Raw genomic sequence first — 26,867 nt, 5'->3', positions numbered from 1 at the left:
TTCTATTAGTTATTGAAAGAGGATGCTAACAACTCCAACTATAATTGTGGATGTGTCTATTTCTCTTAGAAGTTCTTTTTTGTTTTGTTTTATTTTGTTTTTTAGTGGACACTCTGTATGTACTATTAATTTGCTTACATAAAGTTCAAAACCATTTCCTCCTCCATCATTCATTTTTATTCTTTTCAAGTTTTTATTTAAATTCCAGTTAGTTAGCTTAGTCATTGAGCATCTGCCTTCAGCTCAGGTCGTGATCCCAGAGTCCTGGGATGGAGCCACACATCGGGCTCCCTGCTCAGCTCTCCCACTCCCCCTGCTTGTGTTCCCTCTCTCGCTGTGTCTCTCTCTGTCAAATTAAAAAAAAAAATCAAATAAAAAATAAAGAAATTCCAGTTAGCATACAGTGTAATTTTGTTTCAGGTGTAGAATTTAATGATTCATCATTTACATACAATACCTAGTGCTTATCACAAGTGTCTTCCTTAATAACCACCACCCATTTAACTCATCCCCCTGCCCACCTCCCCTCCAGTAACTCTAAGCTTGTTCTCTATAGTTAAGAGTCTGTTTTATGGTTTGCCTCTTTTTTTTTTCCCCTCTAGGTTCATCTGTTTTGTTATATTTCACATAAGAGTGAAATCATATGGAATTTGTCTTTCTCTGTTTCACATAGCATAATACTCTCTTGCGCCAACCACGTTATTGAAAATGGCAAGATTTCATTCTTTTTTTATGGCTGAGTAATATTATATTTTTTGTGTATATATATACACCAACTCTTCTTTTTTCATTCTTCAGGTGGTGGACATTTGGGCTCTTTCCATAGTTTGGCTATCGTTGATAATGCTGCCATAAACATTGGGGTGCATGTACCCCTTTGAATCAGTATCTTCATATCCTTTGGGTAAATACCTAGTAGTTTAATTGCTGGGACATAGGATAACTCTATTTTTAACTTTTTGAGGAACCTCCATACTGTTCTCCCGAGTGGCTGCACCAGTTTGCATTCCCACCAATAGTGAAAGAGATTTTCACTTTTTCCATATCCTCAGCAACACTTACCGTTTCTTGTGTGTTAATCTTAGCCATTCTAACTGGTATGAGGTGATACCTCATTTCGTTTTAATTTGTCTTTCTATGATGAAAACTTATCTTGAGAATCTTTCCATGTGTCTTTTAGCCGTTTGTATGTCTTCTTTGGAAGAATGTCTATTCATGTCTTCTGCCCATTTCTTTTCTGGATTATTTGGTTTTTGGTTATTGAGTTTGGTAAGTTCTTTATAGCTTTTGGATACTAACCCTTTATCAGATATGTTATTTGTAAATATCTTCTTCCACTCTGAAGGTTGCCTTTTAGTTTTTTGATTGTTTCTTTTGCTGTGCAGAGCCTTATCTTGATGAGGTTCCAGTAGTTTATTTCTGCTTTTGTTTCCCTTGCTTCAGGAGATAAGTCTAGCAAGAAGTTGCTACTGCCGAAGTGAAAGAGACTGCTGTCTGTGTTTTCCTCTAGGATTTTGATGGATTCCTGTCTCAAATTCCTGTCTTTCATCCATTTTGAGTCTATTTTTGTGTGTGGTGTGACGAAGTGATTCAGTTTCATTCTTCTGCATGTGGCTGTCCAATTTTGCTAACACCATTTATTGAAGAGACTATCCTTTTTCCATTGGATATTCTTTCCTACTTTGTTGAAGATTAGTTGACCATAGAGTTCAGCGTCCATTTCTGGGTTTTCTCTTCTGTTCCATTGATCTATGTGTTTGTTTTTGTGCCAGTTTCGTACCATCTTAATCATTACAGCTTTGTAATATTAACTTGAAGTCCAGATTTGTGATGCATCTAGCCTTTTCTTTTTCAAGATTGCTTTGGCTATTTGGGATCTTTTGTAGTTCCATACAAATTTTAGAATTATTTGTTCCAACTCTGTGAAAAATGTTGGCAGTATTTTGATAGGAATTGCATTAAATGCGTAGATTGCTTTGGGTAGTATAGAGATCTTAACAGTATTTATTCTTCCAATCCATGAGCCAGCAAATGTTTTTCCAATTCTTTATGTCTTCCTCAACACCTTTCATCAGTGTTTTATAGTTTCAGAGTACAGATCCTTTACCTCTTTGGTTAGGTTTATTCCCACATGTCTTATGGTTTTTGGTGCAGTTGTAAATGGGATCAGTTCCTTGATTTCCCTTTCTTCTGTCTCATTGTTCGTATATAGAAATGCAGCTGACTTCTGTGCATTGATTTTATGTCCTGCCATGTTGCTGAATTCCTTTATGAGTTCTAACAGTTTTTGGGTAGAGCTTGGTTTTCAGCATAGGGTATCACATCGTCTGTGAAGTGGGACAGTTAGTCTTCTTTGCTGATTTGGATGCTTTTTATTTCATTTAGTTGTGTGATTGCTGAGGCTAGGACTTCTAGTACAATGTTGAACAACAGTGGTGAGACTGGACATCGCGGTCTTGTTCTTGATTGTCAAGGAAAATCTCTTAGTTTTCCCTCATTGAGGATGACATTAGCTGTGGATTTTTTGTATATGACCTTTATTATGTTGAGTTATGTTCCCTCTATTCCTACTTTTTTAGGCGTTTTTATCATGAATGGATGTTGTTCTTTGTTAGATGCTTTTTCTGCATCAATTGAGAGGATCATATGGTTCTTATCCTTTCTTTTATTAATGTGGTGTGTCATGTTGATTGATTGTGAATATTGAACTACCCTTGCAGGCTAGAAGTAAATCCCATTTGATAGTAGTCAGTGATTCTTTTAATGTACTATTGTACTTGGTTTGGGAGTATTTTGTTGATGATTTTTGCATCTCTGTTTATCAGGCATATTGACCTTTAGTTCTCTTTTTTAGTGGAGACTTTGTCTGGTTTTGGAATCAAGGTAATGCTGGCCTCAAAATAAGTTTGGAAGTTTTCCTTCCATTTCTATTTTTTGGAATTGTTCCAGAAGAATAGGTATTAACTCTTCTTTAAATGTTTGGTAGAACTCCTCTGTGAAGCCATCTGGCTCTAGACTTTTGTTTGTTGGGAAATTTTTTATTACTGACACAATTTTTTTGCTGGTTATTAGTCTTTTGAAGTTTTCTATTTGTTCCTGTTTCAGTTTTGATAGTTTATACATTTCTAGGAATTTATCCATTCCTGCCTGATTGTCTGATTTGTTGGCATATAATTTTTCACAATATTATAATTTCTGTGGTGTTAGTTGTGATCTCTCCTCATTCATTTGTGATTTTATTTATTTGGGTCTTTCTCTTTTCTTTTTGATAACTCTGGCTAAGTTTTTATCAATTTTATTAATTTTCAAAGAACTAGCTCTTAGCGTCATTGATCTGTTCTACTAGTTTTTTTCTATATCATTTAATTCTCCTCTAATCTTTATTATTTCCCTTCTTCTGTTGGCTTTAGGCTTCATTTGTTCTTTGTCAACCTCCTTTAGGTATAAGTTTGGGTGGTTTTATTTGAGATTTTGCATGCTTCTTGAGGTAGGCCTGTATTTCTATATACTTCCCTCTTATAACTACTTTTTTCCCCATATTTTGAAACATTTTTAATTTAAATTCAATTAATTAACATGTAATGTATTATTGGTTTCAAAAGCCTGATTCATCAGTCTTATATAATATAATATCCAGTACTCATTACATCATGCACCTTCCATAACATCAATCACCCAGTTACCCCATCTCTTCACTCCCATCCCGCAACCTTCTTTCTTCCTATGATTAAGACTCTCAGGGTTTGTCTCCCTCTCTGGTTTCATCTTGTTTTAGTTTTTCCTCTCTTCCCCTATGACCCTCTGCCTTGTTTCTTAAATTCCATTCATCAGTGAGATCATATGATAATTGTCTTTCTCTGATTGACTTATTTCGCTTAGCACAATACCCTCTGGTTCCATCCACTTAGTTGAAAACGGCAAGATTTCATTCTTTTTGATGGCTAGTAGTCCATCATATACACATACATACATACACACTTCTTTATCCATTCATCTGTTGATGGACATCTGGGCTCTTTCCATAGTTCAGCTATTGTGGACATTGCTGCTATGAACACTAGGGTGCAGGTGCCCCTTTTTTGTATCTTTGGGGTAAATCCCAGTAGTACGATTGCTGGGTCATAGGGTAACTCTATTTTCAACTTTTTGAGGAACCTCCATACTGCTTTCCAGAGGGGCTGTACCAGCTTGCATTCACACCAACAATGTAGGAGGGTTCCCCTTTTGCCACATCCTTGCCAACATCTGTCATTTCCTTTCTTGCTAATTTTAGCCATTCTGATTGGTGTGAGGTGGTATCTCATTGTGGTTTTGATTTGTATTTCCCTGATGATGAGTGATGTTGAGCACATTTTCACATGAAATTGCTGTTGGCCGTTTGGATGTCTTCTTTGCAGAAATGTGTGTTCATGTCTTCTGCCCATTTCTTGTTTGGACTATTTGTTCTTTGGGTGTTGAGTTTGGTAAGTTCTTTATAGATTTTGGATACTTGCCCTTTATCTGTTAATGTTATTTGCAAATACCTTCTCCTATTATGTCGGTGTCTTTTGGTTTTGCTGACTATTTCCTTTGCTGTGCAAAAACTTTTGATCTTGATGAAGTCCCAATAGTTCATTTTTGCCTTTGTTTTCCTTGCCTTTGGAGACGTGTCTAGCAAGAAGTTGCTGCAGCCAAGATCAAAGAGGTTGCTTCCTGTGTTCTCTTCTAGGATTTTGAAGGATTCCTGTCTCACATTGAGGTCTTTCATCCATTTTGAGTCTACTTTTGTGTATGATGTAAGGAAATGGTCCAGTTTCATTATTCTGCATGTGGCTGTCCAATTTTTCCAACACTATTTGTTGAAGAGTCTCTCTTTTTTCCATTGGACATTCTTTCCTGCTTTGTCAAAGATTAGTTGACCATAGAGTTGATGGTAATCATTTCTGGGCTCTTTATTCTGTACCATTGATCTATGTGTCTGTTTTTGTGCCAGTACCATACTATCTTGATGATTACAGCTTTGTAATAGAACTTGAAGTCTGGAATTGTGATGCCACCAGTTTTCGTTTTCTTTTTCAACATTCCTTTGGCTATCTGGGGTCTTTTGTGGGTCCAAACAACTTTTAGGATTATTTGTTTCAGCTCTCTGGTAAAAGTTGATGGTATTCTAATAGGGATTATACTGAATATGTATATTGCTTTAGGTAGCATAGACATTTTAATAATATTTGTTCTTCCAATCCATGTCATGAAATGTTTTTCCATTTCTTTGTGTCTTCCTCATTTTCTTTCATGAGAATTCTTTAGTTTCCTGAGTAGACATCCTTTGCCTCTATGGTTAGGTTTATTCCTAAGAATCTTATGTCTTTCGATGCAGTTGCAAATGCACTCCTTAATTTTTCTTTCTTCTGTCTCATTATAACCACATCTTTTTTTTTAAAAAAAAGTAAACTCTATCCCCCAACATGGGGCTCAAACTTACAACCTGAGATCAAGAATTGCATGTAGTGCTGGCTGAGCCAGCCAAGTACCCTATATCCACATTTTTTAGAAGCTGCTGAAACTAGGATAAACTAGTTCTGGTTATTTAAAGGAAAAACTAAAACAAAACAAAAACAAAAAGTCAACAACAAAATCACAACAGAATTGTTGAGACTAGATTCACTGGCTTAGTTTTGTCCACCACCTGAAACAAAGAAACAAACAACAACAGCAGCAAAAACAAGAGTTTTACAATAACTCATCATTCAGAATCTGTTACTGTATAAATTTTAAGAGGTTTTGAGTCCATTTCAGTATAGAAATAAGGCCAAAGTGTTTCCACAAAATAATAGTTAAAAATACAGAGAAGGGATCAACCACTCAAATTATAAAAGGAAACCTCATACAATTCACAGTCTAAAAAAATGCTGATCTTTCTAGGTGTTAACTTTTGGTAGAAGATTAATTTCTTAGAACCCAATGCAATCGAATTACTCTGACTACATTGTCCAACACCCCATAATCCATCCTGTGCTAAAATTGGTTGCATCTTATTCTTTCTCCTTCTGGGAAGAGTGTCTTCATAGACACTCATGATCTATTTAGGGTTATCTTTCAGTTTCACCTCCCAATACTGCTTGCCAGAATTATAACCCCTAGAACTCAGAACAGCTGGGCAGAGATAGAATCTCCTTGGGTTATGAGGAAATTTATGCCTTTTATTTCCATATTGCACATTATTTCTATCTTCTGAGACAATAAGCTTACAATGTGCTGTTTCAGGGTCTAGAATTAGATCCTGTTCTAAATCTGTTGATTATTTTATTTAGGCCCGAATATTGTGAAGAAAGATGGTAACCATATTCCTTTAATTGAAATGAAAAAGGTTCAGGGGGTTTTAAGGTTTTATACCTATGGTAGATACTTTGAACATCTGTCAGTAATTCCAGCTCTGACTTCATAGATTTGCCCTCTGTCTCCTTTGATATTTTAATGTGGAAAGATGACTTGAAATGTTGTTAGGTGTTCATTTAGTTTTGTTAAGATATCCATTTTTTCATCTTGTAATTGCTGAAGAACAATTTCTTGCTCGTTTTTGAGAAACAACAAAATTTGCTCAAATTCAGACTTGATTTCTTCTCTCCACAATGTACTTTCTTCTTCAGTTCCAATGATTTTCTACTTTGCATAGTTACCACCTTTTCAACTTGTTCTACTATCTCCCTCCATGGTTCAATGCAATTCTGTAGTCTTTTCCTATAATAAGAAGCAACGTTCTCTAGGGCCAAATATAGCGATTCCGGTGATCAGTGGAGAAACCACACTGTGGACATAAAACTTCTAGGCCCTTCTGGTAGAAAAAGGTCAAAACTTAATTATGTTTTCACATATAAGCTTCCCTTCCTTCCTCTTCCTCTTGCTTATTCTTACCCAAAAGCTTCTCTTCCTTCCTCTTCCTCTTGCTTCTTCTTACCCATAGTAGCTTAGCAATTTGAATTAAATTGCAAAGATACAGATGTAGTGAAAAGAAGGGCCACCTGTACCCCATTGTTCACAGCAGCAATGGCCACAGTTGCCAAACTGTGGAAAGAACTAAGATGCCCTTGAATGGATGAATGGATAAAGAAGATATGGTCCATATATACAATGGAGTATTATGCCTCCATCACAAAGGGTGAATACCCAACTTTGACATCAACATGGACGGGACTGGAAGAGAGTATGCTGAGTGAAATAAGTCAAGCAGAGAGAGTCAATTATCATATGGTTTCACTTACTTGTGGAGCATAAGGAATAACACGGAGGACATTGGGAGATGGAGAGAAGTGAGATGGGGGAAATCGGAGGGGGAGACAAACCATGAGAGACTGTGGACTCTGAGAAACAAACTGAGGGTTTTGGAGGGGAGAGGGGTGGGTGGTTGGGTGAGAGCCTGGTGGTGGATATTATGGAGGGCACGTATTGCATGGAGCACTGGGTGTGGTGCATAAACAATGAATTATGGAACACTGAAAAGAAATAAAATAAAATGGGAAAAAAATTGCCCAATTGGGGATTGTTCATGAATTTCCATTTTGGAGAGTAGTAGCGGCAAAAGGAGCAGGGGAAAGTATCATTTAGATCCTTCTAGAACATACTGATGCAGGAGAGACAGACGTTAACGCCCACAGTTGATGCTAATTGGCTCTTTCAAGTAGTCCAGACAGATGGGATAGCTAGATCCTGTTTAGAGACCTATCAGGGCCGTCACAATCTCCACTGAGCCGTGAATAAAGGTGGTAGGTAAGGTAATATGTCCTTTAGTAAAGCCTGGCTCTCTACCACACAAGACCCAGTGAACAGTGAATGATATCCTCCCACAGACCTTGAAAACTGACCAGCTTTCAGTTTCACCTTGAAACCTGACCAGCTTTCAGTTTCACTGGACTGGCATATTGATAGCCTATACAAAACTGTTTATCCCCCTACACCTTAGCTCTAGAGTCTGTTGCCAAAAATACTCCACAGGCTGAGGTCTGTTGCATCCTAGAACATATTAGCTGGGCTGCTGTTCTTTCCACTCAATGTTGTAAAGTCAGGCTTAATGACTTTCCTGTTCAAGAAAGCAGCTGTAGTACCTCTGGAACTGATGACTCATTCAGCACCTCTCCGGCCAAAAACACTGTGGCCCCTCTTATGACTACTTTTAATGCATCCCAAAGATTTTGTATTTTCATTTTCATTTGTTTCCATGTATTTTTTTATTTCTTCTTTAATTTACTGGTTGACCCATTCATTCTTTAGTAGGATGTTCTTTAACCTCCATGTTTTTGTGGTCTCTCCAAATATTTTCTTGTGGTTGACTTCAAGTTTCATAGCATTGTGGTCAGAAAATATGCATTGTATAGTCTCTGTCTTTTTGTATTGTTGAGGCCTAATTTGTGACCTAGTTTGTGATATTTTCTGGAGAATGTCCCATGTGTGCTTGAAAAGAATGTGTATTCTGCTGCTTTAGGATGAAATATTCTGAATGTATTTGTTAAGTTCATCTGGTTCAGTGTGTCATTCAAAGCCATTATCTCCTTGTTGATTTTTTTGCTTAAATGATCTGTCCACTGATATAAGTGGTATATAAAAGTCCCCTACTATTATTGTATTATTATGAATGAGTTCCTTTGTATTTATTATTAATTATTTTATATATTTGGGTGCTCCCAATTTGAGGGCATAAATATTTACAATTATTAGATATTCTTGTTGTATAGACACCTTTATTATGATATAGTGTCCTTCTTCATCTCTTGTTACAGTTTTTGGTTTAAAATCTAGTTTGCCTGAGGGGCTCCTGGGTGGCTCAGTGGGTTAAAGCCTCTGCCTTCGGCTCAGGTCATGATCTCAGGGTCCTGGGATCAAGCTGCGAGAAGCCTGCCTCTCTGCCTACTTGTGATCTCTGTCTGTCAAATAAATAAATAAAATCTTTTTTTTTTAAGATTATATTTATTTATTTGTCAGAGAGCAATCACAGGTAGGCAGAGAGGCAGCTAGAGAGAGAGGAAGGGAAGCAGGCTCCCCGCTGAGCAGAGAGTCAGATGCGGGGCTCGATCCTCTGGGATCATGACCTGAGCCGAAAGCAGAGGCTTTAACCCACTGAGCCACCCAGGTGCCCCAAAATAAATAAAATCTTAAAAAATATATATAGTTTGTCTGATATAAGTATGGCTACTCTGGCTTTCTTTTGATGTCTATTTGCATGGTAAATATTTCTCCATCCCCTCACTTTCAATATGCAGTTGTTTTTAGGCCTAAAAGAGTTTCTTATAGGCAACATGTAGGTGGATTTTTTTTAATCCATTCTGACATGCTGTGTCTTCTGATTGGAGCATTTAGTCCATTTACATTCAGATTAATTATTGATAGATATGTATTTAGTGCCATTTTATTGTTTGTTTTATTGTTGTTCCTGAAGATCTTCTCTGTTCCTTTCTAGTGTTTGTTGCTTTTGGCCTTTCCTTCCCACTCAGAGACCCCTTTAATATATTTTGTGAGGCTGGTTTAGTGGTAATGAACTCCTTCAGTTTTTGTTTGTCTGGGAAACCATCTATCCTTCTATTCTGAATGATAGCCTTGTGAGATAGAGTATTCTTGGCTACATATTTTTCCCTTTGAGCACATTGAGTATATCATGCTATTTTATGTGAAAGATCTGCTGCTAACCTTATTGGTCTTCCCTTGTAAGTTAGGGACTTCTTTTCTTATGTCTTGCTGCTTTATGATTTTTTTTTTCTTAATTAGTATGTTTTGCAAATTTAACTACAATGTGTCTTGGTGTTGACCTGCTTTTGTTGATTTTGATAGAAATCTCTGTGCCTCATGGATTTCGATGTCTGTTTCCTTCCCCAGATGAGGGGAAATTACGGCTACAATTTCCTTAAATAAACCTTCTGCTCCCTTCCCTCTCTCTTCTTCTTCTGGGACTCCTATCATATGAATGTTATTATGTTTGATGGAGTCACTGAGTTTCCTATATCTACTTCCAAGATCCAAAATTTTTCTTTCTCTTTTGTTCAGCTTCATTATTTTACATAGCTTTATGTCATATTCTATTTCCTCTAGAACTAAAGCTTTGTAGAACCTTGTAGTCAATAGACACGGCGTGTGTGGAAGTTTGTGTTGGTCTTCTGGGGAAGGGTTGTTCGGCACACTTGCCTGAGAAAGGCCGTCCCAGCAGAGTGCAGGATGGTAGGACTTGGCATAAGCAGGTTAGGCAGCCATTGTTGGTGCTATGCTGTTTACTGAAGTTGGTTTATGGTGAGGGGCGAGGGGTGGAAAATGGTGTCAGTCTGCCTCTTTGTCCCTGGAGAGGGGAGTCTGTGCTTACTACTTTCAGAGGAGTGAGTAATTTCCCCTTGTGTGTCACAGATATTTTTCAGAGCACTGATTTCACACTGTCTGTCTTTGGGTCGCTTGCCTGCCTCGAGCAGCACGACACACCTTGGGCTCCACCCTAGCCAGGTCGGCTGAGTTTTAAAATTCCAAACTTTAGGGATCTGGTGTGGCAGACATCTGCTCTTTTCCTGTGGGAGAAGGTCTCACCATGCTAGGACTGATGCAGGTTTGATCCTGAAGAGCCATTGTGGCAGAGTGCAGGACTGTGGATTTTGGAGTAAAGCACAATGAAGTCCCAATATCCAGGTTAGCCACCCTCAGCAGGTGTCTCTGCACCTATGCTGGAGGGTGAGAGAGGAAGATGGTCCCTGCTTGTTCTTTTGTCCCTGGAAAGGCAATGCTGCCTCTCACAGATGCTCTCCAAAAAGTGCAGTCTTTCCCCATGGCTCTTAGGCAATCCTCAGATCATGCAGTTTGCCCCGGGGTTGTTTGCCTGCCTCTTCTCCAGGTCTTCTCCTCCTCCTCTTCTCCTCGGGTCTTTATTCCACTCAAAGCTGGGGATCTCTAAAACTGAAGTCTTTGAACCCTGCTATGTGTAAAAACTTAAGAAATTCATCCCCTTTCGTTTTTCCAGCCAATGGCTTTGGAGAAGTGTTCTCTTTGTGTTTATCCCTGTGTGCTCCACTCTCTCTTGACTTTCTCTGTAGCAAGGGCTCCCTCCCCTTCAAAACACCTGCAATCATTTGCTCTCTCAAACCATGTCTCCATACTTGTTATCTTCCTCAAAGGGGCTTCTTCTCTCCCTCCATTGTGCAGTATGTTCTGTCAGTCCTCAGATCAATTTCTTGAGTATTCAGAATGATTTGATAGTTATGTAGCTGTGTTCAAAGGACAGGGCAATCCTAGGGTCCTCCTACTACACTGCCATCTTAATTCATTATCCCTTCTCTTTGAAGTTATACCAGTTTTTATCTAAAGTGTTTTAGACTTACCCAGATACTGGCTAATAGGATCCAACAGCACATTAAAAGGATTATTTATCACAACCAAGTGGGATTTATTCCTGGGATGCAAGGGTGGCTCCATATCCCCAAATCAATCAGTGTGATACACCACATCAATAAAAGAAAGGACAATAGCCATATGATCCTCTCAATTGATATAGAAAAAACATTTGAAAAAGTATAGCATCTTTTCTTGATTAAAACTCTCCACAGTGTAGGGATGAAGAGAGAACATACCTCAATATCATAAAAGCCTATGTGAAAAGCCCACAGTGAATATCATTCTCAGTGGGGAAAACCTGAGAGCTTTCGCTCTAAGATCAGGAACATGACACAGATGTCCACTCTCACCACTGTTCAACATAGTACTAGAAGTCTTAGCCTCAGCAGTCAGACAAAAAGAAGAAATAAAAGACATTCAGACTGGCAGAGAAGACGTCAAACTCACTCGTAGCAGATGACATGATTCTATATGCAGAAAACCCAAAAGACTCCACCCAGAAATTGCTAGAACTCATATAGGAATTCAGCAATGTGGTAGGATATAAAATCAATACACAGAAGTCAAAGCATCTCTACGCACTAACAGTGAGACAGAAGAAAGAATAATTAAGGAATTGATCCCCTTTATAATTGCACCCAAAACCATAGGATAGCTAGGAATAAACCTAACCAAAATGGTAATGATCTGTACTCTAAAAACTATAGAACACTTGTGAAAGAAGTTGAGGAAGACACAAAGAAATGGAAAACATTCTATGTTCATGGATTGAAAGAATAAATATTGTTAAAATGACTATGCTACCTAGAGCAATCTACACATTCAAGGGAATCCCTATCAAAATACCATTGACATTTTTCACAGAGGTGGAACAGATAATCCTAATATTTGTATGGAATTACAAAAGAACCCAAATAGCCAAAGCAATCTTGAAAAAGAGAACCAAAGCTGGTGGCATCACAGTGCTGAACTTGAAGCTGTATTACAAAGCTGTAATCATCAAGACTGTATGGTACTGGCAGGAAAACAGATACATAAATCAGTGAAACAGAATAGAAATGCCAGAAGTGGACCGTGAACTCTATGGTCAACTAATCTTTGACAAAGCAGGAAATAATATTCAATGGAAAAAAGTCTCTTCAAATGTTGTTGGGAAAATTGGACAGCCACATGCAAAAGAATGAAACTGGGCCACTTTCTTACATCATACATAAGATTAAATTCAAAATGGATGAAAGACCTAAATGTGAGACAGGAATCCATCAAATTTCCTAGAGGAGAATACAGGCAGCAACCTCTGTGACCTCAGCCACAGCAACTTATTGCTAAATATATCTCTTGAGGCAAGGGAAACAAAGCAAAATTCATGTTTTGGGATTTAGTCAAAATAAGAAGCAAAGGAAACATTCAATAAAACTAAAAGGCAACCTATGGGTTAGCAGAGGATATTTGCAAATGACGTATCAGATAAAGGGCTAGTATCCAAGATCTACAAAGAACTTAATCAAACTCAACACCCAAAACCCAAAAAATCCAGTCAAGAAATGGGCAGAAGGCATGAACAGACATTTCTCCAAAGAAGACATCCAAATGGACAACAGACATTTGAAAAGATGCTGAGTTTCACTTATCATCAGGGGAATACAAATCAAAATAACAATGAGATAACACCTCACACCAGTCAGAATGGTTAAAATTAACAAGTCAGGAAGCAACAGTTGTTGGCGAGAATACAGAGAAAGGGAAACCCTCTTACTGTCGGTGGGAATGCAAGCTGGTGCAGCCACTCTGGAAAACAGTATGAAGTCTCCTCAGAAAGTTAAAAATAGAGCTACCCTATGACCCAGCAATTGCACTACTAGGTGTTTACCCCAAAGATACAGATGTAGTAATCTGAAGGGGCATATGTACCCCATGTTCATAGTAGCAGTTTTCACAATAGTCAAACTATGGAAAGATCCCAGATGTACATCAACAGATGAATGGATAAAGAAGATGTAGTATATATATATATATACAATGGAATATTACTTAGCCATCAGAAAGGATGAATACTTACCATTTACATCAATATGGATGGAACTGGAGAGTATTATGCTGAGTAAAATAAGCCAGAGAAAGACAATTTATGGTTTCACTCATATGTGGAATATAACAAACAGTGCAGAGGATCATACGGGGATGGAAGGAAGACTGAATGGGAAATCATCAGAGAGGGAGAAAAATCATGAGATTCTTAACTATAGGAAACACTGAGAGTTGCTGGAGGGTTGCTGGAGGGGGTGGGGTAATTAGACATTAAGAAGGCAGGTGATGTGATGAGCACTGGGTATTATATACAACTGATGAATTATTGAACTCTATATCTGAAACTAATGATGTACTATGGTTGACTAATTGAATTTAAATAAAAAAACAGTGTTCTGGAGCTCTGTTATTAGGTGTATAAACATTTAAGGTTACTGTGTTTTCTGCTTTATCTTTATAAAATGACCCTTTTTCCCTAGTAATATTTTTTTGCTCTGAAAAAGTAATATTTTTTGCTCTACTGTGTTTAATATTAATATATCCACTCCAGCTTTCTTTTGATATGTTGGCATGATACAACTTTTACCTTTTTTTTTTTTTACTTATTTGTGTCTTTATATTTAAAGTGGGTTTCTTATATTTGGAATATTTCTTATATTTGGATATGTATTTTCTTATATTTGGAATATTCCAAATAGTTCAAATATTTGGATCTTGTTTTTTATATACAATCAGAAGATACCTTATTTGTAATTGGGGTGTTTATTTCATTTACACTTAATGAGATTTTTGGTATGTTTTCATAAAATCTGCTATCATACTACTTCTTTTTCTATTTATTTCATCTATTCCCTTTTTCCTTTTTTCCTGACTTCTTTTGGATTGACCCAGATTTGTATCTTTTGTTGATTTATTAGAATTCCTTATTTTGATATTTTAGTGGTTGCTTTAGGAAGTCTATATCTTTAGCTGAATTCAGTCCCCCTTCAAGTAATATAACATCATTTCACAAATGGTATAAGAACCATACATTATTTTTTTTAATATTTTATTTATTTATTTGACAGAGAGAGAGGTCACAAGTTGGCAGAGAGGCAGGCAGAGAGAGAGGGAGAAACAGGCTCCCCACTGAGCAGAGAGCCTGATGTGGGGCTTGATCCCAGGACCCTGAGATCATGACCTGAGCCAAAGGCAGAGGCTTAAACCACTGAGCCACCCAGGCGCCCCAGAACCGTACATTATTGATGGCAAAAGCAAAAATAAACTAAAAATCTTTTTCACAGCAAAAGAAATGATCAACAAAATGAAAAGGCAACTACAGAATTGGAGAAAATAATTGCAACTCATATATCTGATAAGGAGATAATATTAAAAATATGTAAAGCACTCCTGCAACTCAGTTGCAAAAAAACAAACAATCTTGATTTTAAAATGGGCAGAAAGACTGACAAAGCAGACATTCAAATGGTCAATAGGTATATGAAAAGGTGCCCAACATCAGTAATCATCAGGAAAATGCAAAAGTGCTCTGGTGGAATTATTACCTCATACTTGTTGGAATGGCTCTCATCAAAAAGACAAGAGATAACAAGTGTTGATGAGGATGCAAGGAAAAGGGAAGCCTTGTTCACTCTTGGTAGGAATGTAGATTGGTATAGTCAACATGGAAAACAATATGGAGGTTCTTCAAAAAATTAAAAATAGCACTACCATATCATCCAGCTGTCCCACTTTTAGGTATATACCTAGAGAAAGTGAAAATAGGACCTCAAAGAGATAATTCCCATGTTCATTGCAGTGTTATTCACAATAACCAAGACACAGAAACCATCCAAGTGTTCACTGATGAATGAATGGATAGAGAAAATGTAATACGCACACACACACACACACACACACATGTATACACATACAGATAATGGAATATTATGCAACCACGAGAAAGGAAATCCATCAGCAGCATGTATGGACCTTGAGGGCATTATGCCAAGTGAAATAAGCCAGATAGAAAAAGATAAATACTGTATATTATCAATTATGTGTGAAATTTAAATGCATGGTGCCAGTTACATATGAAATCTGAATAAGTCTATACATATGTGCATACATAGGTACATGCATACATACATGTGTACTGCACAAACACACACACAAAGACCAAACTCATAGATACAGAGACTAGAAAGGTGATTGCCAGGGACTGGGGTGTGGGGGAAATAGAAGTTGGTAAAAGGTTTAACTTTCAACTGTAAGCTGAATAAGGTCAGAGAATCTAATGTAATACGTGGTGACTATTGTTGGTAATACTATCTTGTATAATTGTTATTTTCTAAGAGAGTAGAACCTAAAAGTTCTTACTCCCCCCAAAATTGAGGAGCTGGATGTGTTAAGTAACTAATTGGGGGAATCCTTGCAATGTACATGAGTATCAAATCACCACAACGTATACTTTAAATATCTTATAATTTTGTATGTTAATTGTTCCTCAATAAAGCTGAAATAAAAAGAAAAGAACTTTACAATAGTATGCAGCCATTCCCTGTTCCTTCTCATTGGGCTATTGTTGTCATATATTTTACTTCTACAAATATTGCATAGTCCATTATTTTTTTAAAAAATATAACAGCTTTATTAAGATAGAATTCACAAAGCATATATTCACCTATTTAAAGTTTAACATTTAATAATTTTTGGTGTGTTCACAAAGTTGTATCACAGTACAGTCAATTTTAGAACATCTTCATCACCCTAAAAAAGCAACACTGGACCCATTAACAATCACTTCCCGTTCCTCTCAAACTTCTTCCCTGCCTTGTTCTGGCTTTTACTAATCTATCGGTCCCTAGAGATTTGTTCCCTCTGGACGTTTCATATAAATGGAATTCTACAATATGTAGATTTTTGTGACTGTCTATTTAATTTAGCATAATGTTTTTAGGATAATTCATATTGTAACATATAATTAATACTTGATTATTTTTATTGACAGATAATATTCCATTGTATAGGTACAGCACATTTCATTTATTCATCAGTTAAACATTTGAGTTTCCACTTTTGATTATCATGAATACATTGTTATGAATATTTATGTACAAGCTTCTGTTCGGATTAAGTTTTCATTTATTGTGGGCATATACATAGGAGTGGAATTGCTGATATGATCATTCCATGTTTAATTGTTTAACCAATTGCCAGACTGTTTTCTAAAATGAATATGATTTTGCAGTCCCACCAGCAGTCTGTGAGGTTTCTGATGTCTCCACATCCTTGTCCATACTTGTTATTATCTTTCTTTTTGATTCCTAGGCATCCTAGTGTGTGTGAGGTAATATCCCTCATTTAAAATTTTCATTTCCATGATGATTAATGATGTTGAGCCTCTTTTTGTGTGCTTGTTGGCCATTTGTGTATATTCTTTGGAGAATTGTTTATTCATATGCTTCTCCAATTTTAAAAAAGATTTTATTTATTTATTTATTTTATTTATTTATTTACTTATTTTAGAAAGAGAGAGTGCAGGGAGGGGCAGAGGGAGAAAGAGAATTTCAAGCAGACCCTGTGCCAAGCCTAGAGCCAGATGTGGGGCTCCATTTCATGACTCTGAGATCATGACTTAAGCTGAAATCAAGAATTGGATGCTCAGCTGGCTGAACTATGCAGACACCCCACCTTTTCCAAATTTTAATTGGTTGTCTTTTTAGTATTGAGTTTTAAGAGTTCTTTATATATTATAGATATAAGTTCCTTATTTTGGATATATGATTTGCAAGTATTTTCTGTTGCTCTTTAGGTTTTTTTTTTACTTTCTTGATGATATCCTTTGACATTCTGTGTTAATTTCTTGGCAGGAGGATGAATATTTAGCTCTCTTTCTTCTCTTCTCCCATAAACATGGACATTTCCTTACCTCTCCTTGCCCAGTAGAACTGGGCAGAACTTAGTAGAACTTAGTAGAACTTAGTAGAACTAAAACATAATTTTAGTTCGATCAAAATTATTATGATTATCCATTCTACACAGAGTTGAGCTTACATAACTTTTTGTGTGTCTTTTTGTCCAGAATAAATAACTGTTCTTATATTTCTATGGTTTACTGTGTGCTTTCACTAATTCAGGCATAGATATTTCCACCAGTTATCTAAATGTCCTCTCAGTATTATGCTCTCAGTATATTTATTCACTGCAGAAAATCAAATTCAACCTCTTGAAGATGTCTCCTCCATAAGCTTATGAACTGTTCCAATCTGTACTGGTTGCTCCTCTTTGTTTAGTATACAGCTGTGACCCCCAATTTCTCTTCAGCATTTTTCCTGATTTTCTTATGTTGGATCTCTTATTTTTTGTGTCCCTACTAATCTTCTGTTTTGGCTTACTCTCTCCTTCTTATGGAGCACATTCTCTACTAACTTTCTGAGCAAGAGTAAGACTGCTTTGGGGTGCCTGGGTGGCTCAGTGGGTTAAAGCCTCTGCCTTAAGCTCAGGTCGTGATCCCAGGGTCCTGGGATTGAGCCCCGCATTGGGCACTCTGCTCAGCAGGGAACCTGCTTCCCTTCCTCTCTCTCTGCCTGCTGCTTTGCCTACCTGTGATCTTAAGAAAAAAGATTTTATTTATTTATGTGACAGAGAGAGATCACAGGTAGGCAGAGTGGCAGGCAGAGGGTAAGAGAGGAGGAAGCAGGCTCCCTGCTGAACAGAGAGCCCGATGTGAGGCTCAATCCCAGGACCCTGAGATCATGACCTGAGCTGAAGGCAGAGGCTTAATCCATTGAGCCACCCAGGCGCCCCTAAATAAAATCTTTAAAAAAAAAAAAAGTAAGACTGCATTTCTGAAATGTTTTATTATTCTCTCATAATCTATTGATAGCTTACCTGAAAATAGAATTCTAGTCAGGAAAGAATTTTCCTTCAGAATTTGGGAGGCACTTCTCCACTGTCTCGTAACTTCCAATGTTCCTATCGAGAAGTTGAAACCATTGAGATTTTCTGAATTTTAGATAAGAATGACATTCCCTCCCGCCCCCCACCATTCTCTGGAAACATGTAACATTTTTTGGTTTCAACCTTTTTAAAAAGTAAAAATAAAATTTAAATAAAATCTCAAACCTTCAGAAAATTTGCAAGTATATTACAAATAACTTATTTTTTTTTAATTTTAAGAGTAAGTTGCCAACAGATGCCCTATCACTCCCAAATAAATGAGGATTTCTTAGAAACAAGGATATTCTTCTATTCAACGGTAATAAACCTTGAAAGTAAGGAAATTAACAATGATAATACCATTTAATCCTCAGATCCCATTCAAGTTTTGCCAGTTGTGCCAATAATCCTTTGTAGAAAAGGATTCAGTTGAGAATCAAGCATTACCTTTAGCTTTTTGTCTATTTAGTCTTCAGTCATGATCTTGACATTTGAAAAGTATGGGTCTGTGTTGTTTTCTGTCAGTATGGGTTTATCTGATGTTTTTCCTCATTGTTATATTCTGGTAATGTATCTTTGGTAGGAATATCACAGAAATGGGCAGTGTTTTTATTATATCTTATCAGATGGCTCATGGTTTTGATTTGTCCCACTATGATGTTAACTATGTGCACTTGATTAAAGTGGGGTTCTCTAGCCTTCTGCACTATAAAATTACTATTTTCCTCATATAATTTTAAGTATTCTCTGAGGAGGTAATTTGAGACTCTGTAAATATACTGGTTCTTATCAAATTTTCATTTTATTTAATCTCTATGGACTTCTGGTTTCATATTTTATTCAATTGGTTATAGTTCTTTACTACCAACATTTATTTTGATTCTCAAATTGTTTAGATTTGACCAACACAAGCCCTTTTTAATTGGTCTTTCAGTCCTTTGGAAATATGCCCATCATTCCTTGAGAGATTTATCACTTTTGGCTCAGAAAAATGAACCAGGCTTTCCTTTTACTTTCTCTGCCTTGCCTTTTAGTCAGCCATTTCTCCCAGGAGCCTTGGTTTGTTTCAATGGCATATGGTATTTAGAAATCAAGATCTGGGCACTGGGCACACTCTTTGCTGTTGTCACTGCTCCCAAACCTTCTCATGGCTAAGGAATAAGTGTATGTCTATGAGTAAATGGATAAATAGATACATATTTATCTCCATATTAAATTTAATTATTTTTATATATTTATATATATATTATATTTATATCCATCTGTGCAGTCGAAAACTGAGTCCACACCAGTACCTTCTATTTCAATTCAACATCCCAAGGTTCATTTTAGTCTTCTAACCTTCAATATTAGTATCTCCCTTCTCTGACAATGAGAAACTTGGCTCTTAGTATCCTTAATATATTATCATATTTGACCCCCACCATGTGACCAGTCTTTGACTACTGCCAATCTCTATCTTAGGCATATGTGTCATCCTCACTCTTGCCTGTACTCCAGCATTCCCTGCTAAATCATCTTCCTGTCCTCACCTGTCTCAGGCTATGATACCCTGCACTAAAGTGCCCTCCCACACACAGACTTTACTTAGCCTCCGTGGGTTCTAAAACCCACACCGGATTACCTTGTCTCCTCTTGCCTGGATACCCTCTTGACCTTGTTCAGGTTCATATAATCTGTGCTGAGAAGCCCTCCATTATGGTACTTTCTTTATCCTACTGAACTACCTCTCCATTGTGACCATGTTTGATTTTGCTTCTCCCATACCAGTGATGCTCTCTTCTTCCAGTTTGGACCCTGACAACTGATATTAAATCACAGTGTTCATAATAAAATTAAATTATTTCTGCATATATGGGAAGTGTTCTTCATTTTACTTTTGGATATACTCTTGCTAGTGTGTGTTATTAACCTTTCTTTTTTACTTTGTTCTTGTTTAGCAGTCTTTTTGGAGCCATCAAATGTTTCAGGACTTTCAGAGACTTAAAATGAATAATCATTTATGAATATAAACATAAAGAGCCACACAGTTAGCCTTTATGATTTTTTGCAGCCTTTATGATTTTTTGCCAAATTGCACTGCTTTGAATGATGTTTTCAAGTGAAAAATATCTTTTTTTTAAAATATTTTATTTATTTGACAGAGAGAAATCACAACTAGGCAGAGAGGCAGGCAGAGAGAAAGGAGGAAGCAGGCTCCCCGCGGAGCAGAGAGCCCGATGCGGGGCCCAATCCCAGGACCCTGGGATCACGACAGGAGCCAAAGGCAGAGGCTTCAACCCACTGAACCACCCAGGCTCTCCTCAAGTGAAAAATATCTTAAATAACTTGAAGAACAGTTTTACTTATGAATGACATATTCTACACAGAAAAATGCAGTGTAGTATAGGAATAGGATGTGGCCACTTTATAGTGATAATTAGAATATATTATAGTTCCCTATTGCTTGTGAAACAAAATACTATATACACTGGTGGCTTAAAGCAAGATAAATATATTGTCTCACAGTTCTCAAGATATTCATAGGGCCATGTTTCCTCTGAAACCCATCAGGGAATCTTTTTTTTTTTTTTTTTTTTTTTTTTTTTTGCCTCTTCCTAGCTTTTGGTGGTTTGTTGGCAGTCTTTAGTGTTCCTTGGCTTGCTGCTGCATAACATGCAATCTCCCTGTGTGTCTTTGTCTTCACAAGGCTACCTTTTACATGACACTAGTCATATTGAATTAGGAGTCTGCCCTACTACAGTATGATATCATCTTAACCAATTACCTCTGCAATGATGCTATTTGCAAATAAGATCACATTATGAAGTACTGAGTGTTTAGACTTCAACAAATATTTTTTGGGGGGATACAGTTCAACCCTTAGCAGTATGTCAAAACTTTGTTTCACTTTTATTATAGGAAAGATTATACCTGAGAGCAGTCTCTTTGTTGTCAACTCATTAATGTTTAGTATTATAGTCATATAACTTCATAATTTAGTGTCACTAGCTATAAGAATTAGAAACATACATTTTTTTGCATTAGACTTTTTCTGGTTGCATTGAGGAGGAAACATCAGTTTGGCCAACTAGCTCTCTCAGAAATATCTGTGATAAGCCAGCTTCTATAATCATTTTGACTTTCAGACTTTAGAAAAGTCGTCTGGGGCAGGTTTAGGATAATTCTGTAAGCTGAGAATCTGGAATCCTTTTTTCCTGTCCAGAAAAGGCAATCTATAGCTAGTTCCATAAGATTCTTAAAGATCAGTCATTACTGATCCATAGCTGGTAGTCTGTTAACTTCCCATCCTTTTTAGTTTTGGAGGGACTAGTCATAGCTGTAAATACTTTCCTTAGTACATCTGTCTTTTGTGGAGGCTTTTAAAATACTTTTCAGATTAACTAACTTTTGAAGAACCCTAAGCAATATATTGACTTCATACATGGTTCATGAATTTCAGAATTCCCTATACTGTTTCTTAGTTGCTGTTTTCTTAACCATCTGGAGATCTACTTTAAATTGGGCTCTTTCCCCTTTTGATATAAGCATATATCTCTTAATTAAACACAATATTTACTAAATTAGTTCAGATTTGTGCTGGTTAAATTGCACAATTTACTAAAACTTGTGAATGAATTAAATGTTTTGTTGGCTGAATTATATGATTATCTTAAACTTCTAAATGAACTAAATTTTCCCTGAAAATTTTCAGTGTAGAATTGTTTGCTTAAGATTAATTCTTATACTTTCTTCTTTAGAATATTGATTTTAGAAAATGCTGTTTTTCTAGGTCATAAATACTCTCTGAGAATAAAACTTAAATTTGTTATTTTTACTAACCTGAATGTCTTTTCTTTCTGTATAGTATTTATAACCTTACTTTTAATATGCTATATTAAGAATGCTTATATTTTCTATTACAAACATTCAAAATACTTCCTTCAACATTTGGAAATTTTCATAAAAACAGGTTTTTCTGGGGCATCTGGCTGGCTCAGTCAGAGCATACCACTCTTGATCTTGGGGTCATAAGTTCGAGCCCCACACTGGGTATAGAGTTCACTTAATTAAAGAAAAGACTATTTAGGGGAGCCTGGGTGGCTCTGTCGTTAAGCGTCTGCCTTCGGCTCAGGTCATGATCCCAGGGTCCTGGGATCGAGCCCCGCATCGAGCTCCCGGCTTTGCAGGAAGCCTGCTTCTCCCTCTCCCTCTGCTGCTCCCCCTGCTTGTGTTCCCTCTCTGGCTGTGTCTCTCTCTGTCAAATAAATAAATAAAATCTTTAAAAAAAAAAAGAAAAGACTATTTAAACCTTTTTATTTTTTATTTTTTAAAAAGATTTTATTTATTTATTTGAGAGAATAGAGAGAGCACAAATAGGCAGAGCAGCAGGCAGAGGGAGAGGGAGAAGCTGGCTCTCTGCCAAGCAGGGAGCCTGATGCAGGGCTCAATCCCAGGCCCCTGGGATCACAACCTGAGCCGAAGGCAGCCGCTTAACCAACTGAGCCAGTGAGGCATCCCTCATGGGTATTTTTAATATGTGGCTTCATCTCACCACATTGTTTGTGAGACTTAATTATATTATTGCATTTAGCTGTAGCTCATTTATTTCTATTGGTATGTAATGTTTCACCATATAAATATGCCATTATTCATTTAACTGTTAGACTTTTGAGTTGACAGTTTCTAGAAATTAGAAATAATATTGCCAAACAATGTTATAATTGTTTCTTTTTTTATTTATTTTTTTATAATTGTTTCTTAGTATAATTGTGCATATGTTTTTATTGGGCACATAGTTAGAAGTGGAATTTCTGGGTCATGGGGAATGAATATCTTCAACTTGAGTAGATAATGACAGAATGTTTGTGAAAGTGTTTTTCAGAATTATCATTTCAACTTATATTCCCATCAGCAGTGTATGAGAATTCTATTACTCTTCCTCCAAACCTAGTATTATCAGTTATAATATTATTATTATAAAATATTATCTTGGCAGAGAGCCATAATGTTTGGTAGCTAATGGTATTTCATTGTGGCCTTAATTTTGCATTTTTCTGTTAATAATTAATGAGTTTGCAGTCCTTTCGTATATATATTGACTCTTTGGATACCTTCTTTTGTGAAAGTCTTGTTCAACTCTCTTGCCCATTTTTCTATTGGGTTATCTTCTTTTTTGATTTGTAAAGCTTTTTTGGCTCCTTTTTTGATTTGTAGAGGTTTTTATGACTCCTTTATGGTTCTGTATGTTGCACATATCTTTTCCCACTTTGTGGTTGGATTTTTTACGCAGTATTGTGGAGTAGATGCTTTTGCTGTGCCACCCACATCCTTTGGCATTCACTTTTGTACAGAGAACTCTTACTGTAAGCAACTGAAACTCTCTGCCTGAGGACTTTATCTAGCCACATGAGAAACTGGAGGGAATTCAGGAAGTGACTACCCAGCAATAGGTCTTAACCAATACTAAACTGGAGTTGGTTAATAAATACACCATTTCCTTCTTCAGATAGCTTCTGAAGATTACTCTACACCATCTCTGAGAGGTCTCCAGCAGGAATGAGCCACAGTACCAAGTAGCAATATCCGGATCATCAGTGTATCTTGTATTGCTGCCCTTTCCTATTCTCTTGCTTGTACTTACTGGAATTACTTTTCAAATAAATTATTTGTCCTCACCTGGCAATTCACAGACCTGTACCCCTGGGGATAAAAATACATTATATGTTTATAAAAAAAAAATTGGAAGGGGAGGCGAACCATAAGAGACTATGGACTCTGAAAAACAACCTGAGGGTTTTGAAGGGTCAGGGGTGGGAGGTTGGGGGAACAGGTGGTGGTAATAGGGAGGGCACGTTTTGCATGGAGCACTGGGTGTTGTGCAAAAACAATGAATACTGTTACGCTGAAAAAATAAATTAATTAAAAAAATTATTTGTCCTCAAATTCTAATTTCTCTGAGTTGGCTTTTGGAGAACCTATCCTAGATCAGTGGTGCCTTTTGATAAATACAAGTTTTTTTTTTTAGAGAGATTTTATTTATTTATTTGATAGACAGAGATCACAAGTAGGCAGAGAGGCAGGCAGAGAGAGAGAGAGGGAAGCAGGCCCCCTGCTGAGCAGAGAGCCCAATGTAGGGCTTGATCCCAGGACCCTGGGATCATGACCTGAGCTGAAGGCAGAGGCTTTAACCTACTGAGCCACCCAGGCACCCCAGAAGTTCTTTTTTTTTTATTTTATGATTTGTTCTTCTCCTATCCCCCTACCCCCCCATGTTGCTTCTCCATGTCCTCATATCAGGGAGATCATATGATAGTTGTCTTTCTCCGATTGACTTATTTCACTAAGCATGATACGCTCTAGTTCCATCCACGTCGTCGCAAATGGCAAGATTTCATTTCTTTTGATGGCTGCATAGTATTCCATTGTGTATATAAACCACATCTTCTTTATCCATTCATCTGTTGATGGACATCTAGGTTCTTTCCATAGTCTGGCTATTGTAGACATTGCTGCTATAAACATTCGGGTACACGTGCCCCTTCGGATCACTATGTTTGTATCTTTAGGGTAAATACCCAGTATTTAGTGCAATTGCTGGGTCATAGGGTAGTTCTATTTTCAACATTTTGAGGAACCTCCATGCTGTTTTCCAGAGTGGTTGGACCAGCTTGCATTCCCACCAACAGTGGAGGAGGGTTCCCCTTTCTCCACATCCTCGCCAGCATCTGTCATTTCCTGACTTGTTAATTTTAGCCATTCTGACTGGTGTGAGGTGATATCTCATTGTGGTTTTGATTTGTATTTCCCTGATGCCGAGTGACGTGGAGCACTTTTTCATGTGTCTGTTGGCCATCTGGATGTCTTCTTTGCAGAAATGTCTGTTCATGTCCTCTGCCCATTTCTTGATTGGATTGTTTGTTCTTTGGGTGTTGAGTTTGCTAAGTTCCTTATAGATTTTGGATACTAGCCCTTTATCTGATATGTCGTTTGCAAATATCTTCTCCCATTCTGTCAGCTGTCTTTTGGTTTTGTTAACTGTTTCCTTTGCTGTGCAAAAGCTTTTGATCTTGATGAAATCCCAATAGTTCATTTTTGCCCTTGCTTCCCTTGCCTTTGCCGTTATTTGTACGTATTGTAAAATGATTGCAACATTAAGTCTACTTAACACCCATCCCCATATATGCTTATTTTTTTTTTCTCTAGTGGTGAGGAATTTTAAGATCTCTCTCAGCATCTTTCAAATATGCAATCTAGTATTATTTTTTTTCAATATTTTTTTTAAGATTTTATTTATTTATTTGACAGATGGAGATCACAGTTAGGCAGAGAGGCAGGCAGAGAGAAAGGAGGAAGCAGGCTCCCTGCCAAGCAGAAAGCCCGATGTGGGGCTCGATCCCAGGACCGTGGGACCATGACCTGAGCTGAAGGCAGAGGCTTTAACCCACTGAGCCACCCCAGCACCCTGCAATATAGTATTATTAACTGTAGTCACCATGCTGTCCATTAAATCCTCATTAATTATTTATTTTATAACTGGAAGTTTGACCTCCTTCCATCTTACCCACCCTCTAAGGCCTACTTCTGTCAACCCCCATTGTGTTCTCTGCATTATGAGCTTGTTTTTTTTTTTTTTTAGATTCTACATATAAGTAAGATCCTCATTGTCTTTCTCTGCCTTATTAGATGTTCTTAATCTAAATGTAGGCTAGTTTATGTTTTTTTCTTTTATAGTGGTTGTTGTATCCTGCATAAGAAGTCTTTACCTACTCCAGGGGCTTGATTGTACCCAGGGAATTTTAATCTATGGAAATGACTAAATGATGTCATGGAGAGGCTGAGGCCTTTAAAAGATTTTTATTACTTATAATTTTGAGAGGAGAAATCATGCCATGTAGGTTCACATGGTCAGGAGTCAGAAGGAGTGAGGGGAAAACATTACTACAGTAGTGGGTAGTTATTAGGTGGGAATGTCCCCTCCTGAGTAGGAAGCAAAACACAGATGTTGGAGTTTGTGATTGCAGGGTTTGTAATATGATAATCTGTGCATTGACAAAGCCAGACCATAGGAGAGATATAAATGACTTTGGCTATTAGTTTGGCCCTGTAATTAATGTATCATTAGTTATCAAATTTATTAAAATTGGTAAGAACACCCAGGATAGGGAAGATACTCTTCTTTGTTATATTCCAGATGTTTTATTGTTTTACCTCTTGTATTTAGACCTATAATCCATATGGAATTGGTATTTGTGTTTGGTGTGAGGAAGGGACCACATTTCCTTTTTTTCATACAGATTCATAATCTAACTGGCACCACTTGTAGAAAAAACTGTCCTTTCTCCATTACTCTTTAGTCAACCTTTGTTATGAATGAAACGTTTGGCTGAAATCATATGTTTGAGTCTGTTTCTAGATTCCTTATTCTGTTGCATCGATTGTTCTGCCTGTCCTTATGCTGGAATTACCATTTCTTAATTGGTCTAACTTTATTATAGACTGATATTTATTAGAGTTAGTCCTTCTATCTTGTTCTTCTTCAAAGGTAAAATGGTATTTTTGTAAGATATTCTCCTTTGGTAATAGGGGTGATAGTTGTCTTCTGTTTG

At 37.0% G+C, this 26,867-nt stretch overlaps 1 protein-coding gene and 1 pseudogene across 1 annotated transcript in view; one reads left to right on the top strand and one right to left on the bottom strand.

The window, feature by feature from the left end:
• Nucleotides 1-26,867, top strand: part of MSH4 (mutS homolog 4) — a 101,242-nt gene that overhangs the window by 31,570 nt on the left and 42,805 nt on the right. The window lies entirely within an intron of this gene.
• On the bottom strand, nt 5,723-10,572 carry LOC123947093 (annotated as a pseudogene).

This window comes from Meles meles, chromosome 1 (genome assembly GCF_922984935.1).
Source record: "Meles meles chromosome 1, mMelMel3.1 paternal haplotype, whole genome shotgun sequence".
In the NCBI taxonomy this organism is placed as follows: domain Eukaryota; kingdom Metazoa; phylum Chordata; class Mammalia; order Carnivora; family Mustelidae; genus Meles; species Meles meles.
The sequence above is the reverse complement of the archived record's forward strand: the minus strand, read 5'-3'. Positions and strand labels throughout refer to the sequence as shown.